Raw genomic sequence first — 3,177 nt, forward strand, 5'->3', positions numbered from 1 at the left:
ATAAACTAAAAAAGAAAAAAGCAAATTTAATTGCAGTCATATGTGAAATGGACTTACTTTAAAATAATCGTATACTTCACATTAATGGAAGCAACAATTTGAAATTTACATAGGTAATATTTAGAAGATATTTGACTTTAAAGACCCTCAAAGTTCAACAAAAATCGTCCGGAATCCGGAGTTGTACCATGTTAGTAAATGTCGATCACACAATGAAAATTTTTACTTATCTGCACTCTCTCCTCCAACAATTCACATCTTCAAAATCAAAACAGAGCATCTTGAATTTTTATCATCTTTAAAAAAAACCTGTCTGTAAAGAAGCTGAAAGTTTGTTAGCCTTGATTTTTGCCAGCTTTGTAAATATGGGTAACTGTCAATTGTCATTACACTGCGATTTTTCGTTTAAAAAATCGCTTCCTCCAAACGAACCAAGTAACAAAAATTTGAAATGTCCACTATTGTTAGAGAGGCTCATAGATTTGATTTTTGAAAGCTTAATAAAGATCAAGCTGGATAAACTTTCAAGAATAATAAATCAGTGTCAGTGAGAGGACGGTTTAAAACTGCCCAAAAAAATCTGCCAAATTTGGACTAAATTTGAAACTGGATAAATCCTGACTGCTTAGAGCGAATTGATTTCTGCTCGATTCGTTATTTAGTGCTATAATTTTTCGATTAGTTCCTGGTTTTTGCAAAAATTAAGTGCGGCAGATAAAGGTTCCTCAGGGTACCAATTAAAACAATTGGTGAAAGTCCCGTGCGTTCTCATTATTTTCAAATTCTGAGGTTTATATTGCAGCTGAAACTTTACAGTGGACTAACATCGGGTTGCATGAATGAACGAAATATTTTCTTCACGAAAGTTAACTTTACTTATTTGAAAATCTTCCAGAATCACAGATTTCAGGAGGAATTCTGATTTGCCGATTCTTTCGTGCAACCCTGTAAATCGCATTTTCACTTTAAATCGTCTATGAATTTTTAACTTCGACATGAATTCTAGATCGTGAATCTCGTACAAAGAGCAGAAAAGTTATTGCTGTAAGGCCTAAAAGTTGATTTTTGAGACCACCCTGTAAATAGAAGAGATCGCCAAAAAGTTCAAAAACCGTTCCTAGCTATTTGGTTTATCTTTAAACTTTTGTTGTTGAGATGCGTAAACAACCTTTTTTGGCCAAATAGGAGCATGCCGAACTTTGCAAAATTTTGCATTTTTTCATTTGCGCCCAGTAGAAAATGTATCTGCCGTGTTTAATTTTTACCAAAACATTTGCTAACACAAAACCAATGGCGTTCAATAACGCTTGAAACAGACACCAAGTCCCACTAGCAATCAGAATTTATTCAGTCCGAAAGTTAGAACAAATTGGGCTGTGTAGCGTTTATTTTGTTGATCAGTTTATTCAATTGTTCTGTTCTTTCAAAAATTCGCATTTTCCTAGTTAAAGCAAGCACTAATTTCAATTTTTGAAATAATTTCAGTCCATTTCACTCAAAGTTGCTGAAATGTTATTGGATGAAAATCTGTAGGAATCCTGATTTCTTCCAGCCTAGTAAATTTGGGTCTCAAAATTTGTAAATACATATTCGTAGCATACACCTAATGAATTATTTTACTGAACTGCTATCTCCTTAAAAAATTTGCTACTTCCGAAAAGAAAGCAACTATGTAGTTAATTTAAGGCCATACTGTTTTTATAGCTTGGAAGTGCACGTGAGTTGTAATAATTGTATTTATGGTTTAGTGCGTTAATATTAGCGTTCGAAGCATTTTCATCTACTCACTTCAAATAATAAAAGTAATTTGGGGTAACGATGCAAATATTTTTATGTAGGTATGTTTTATTCGGAACGTTTTGTTTGATTTGCCCAATGCTTTAGCTGATTTTCTATATCATTTGGGTGATTTATTCAATTTTTTTTCAATTAGTTGTCGAATTTGGTATACATATATATTGTTTGTTTATTCAAATCCCGTTAAACGTTTGAATAGTTTATCATTCGAATTTTATAATAAGCTAATGAAATATTTGCTTATCCAGTAAATCGCGTAAACAATAGTAGAACATCGAAAACGTATGTTTTCTACTTGACCTTAATTTAGCTTGTCGAACAGCTGTAGATTTACATTTTTTCTTTTGTTGCACTTAAAAAATATTTAGACTGTATTCCAATTAACCACTTATTATACTTACACATACATGTATCGAACTAGAAAATGCAATTTAAACAGAAATAACTTTTGCTGTTTCGATCTAATCGATTAGATTCTTTTCAGCGCTGGCTGGAAATGTGGGTTTACGGAAAATTACATATTCTCTGCATACTAAGTTAAGGTCAATGGTAATTTCAATATCAGCGTGTTCTATTTCGGGCCCAGCCATGCGAAAAATTAGGGGAATGTTGGGTAATCCAAGTTTCAAAACGGTGTGTGCAAAACCACTTGGCTTGGAAATAAAAAAACCTTTCAGGAAATCTGCTTCAATATTTAACAGGACAAAGTAGGGCATTTATAATACAAATATACCTACACCTGAATGCCATGTAATAACTAATATTACTATTATGTTTTCTTTATCTAGATGTTTCAATGCAATTGAGAATGACGAAACCAATTTGAAAATGTTGATGTCTTTTGACTAAGATTGATTTTATTTCGTTTTTAATGGTGTAGATGTAAAGTAAAAAATATATCGCGTTTTGCTTTGTTGACTATACATTGGATCATCGAAATTAAATTTCAAGAAAATTTAAATGCAGTTTCAAGACCTTATAAGAGTTAAAAGATTCTTCGACCACGTCAATAAAATGATGCATAACAATATTTAAATTGGATCAACTGTTCACATATTCGAAAAAAATATTAGAATTAATTTATTTCTTTTAAGCAAGCCTTAAAGAGTAATTCGGCCAGTTTCCAAATCGCGCTGTATATCGTTTAATAGTATAGATCAGTTAATTGTAGGTATTTATTTTTTTATTAACGAACGACGAATAAATGTAACTATATATTTATGATTAGCTCAGTGGCGGCGCTGGGGGTGAGCGAAGTTGGGCGAGCGCTAAACCAAAATTTGTCTCGCCAGTTACGCCATCAGCCCAAGACACCTTCCCACAGTTCCCACGGACACAGCCAAGTCAGCGGCCAATTCCAGGGAAACACATATTTCCGTT

The sequence above is a fragment of the Dendroctonus ponderosae genome, unplaced genomic scaffold (assembly GCF_020466585.1).
Source record: "Dendroctonus ponderosae isolate FM_Combo_2020 unplaced genomic scaffold, Dpon_F_20191213v2 Dpon_F_20191213_1, whole genome shotgun sequence".
In the NCBI taxonomy this organism is placed as follows: domain Eukaryota; kingdom Metazoa; phylum Arthropoda; class Insecta; order Coleoptera; family Curculionidae; genus Dendroctonus; species Dendroctonus ponderosae.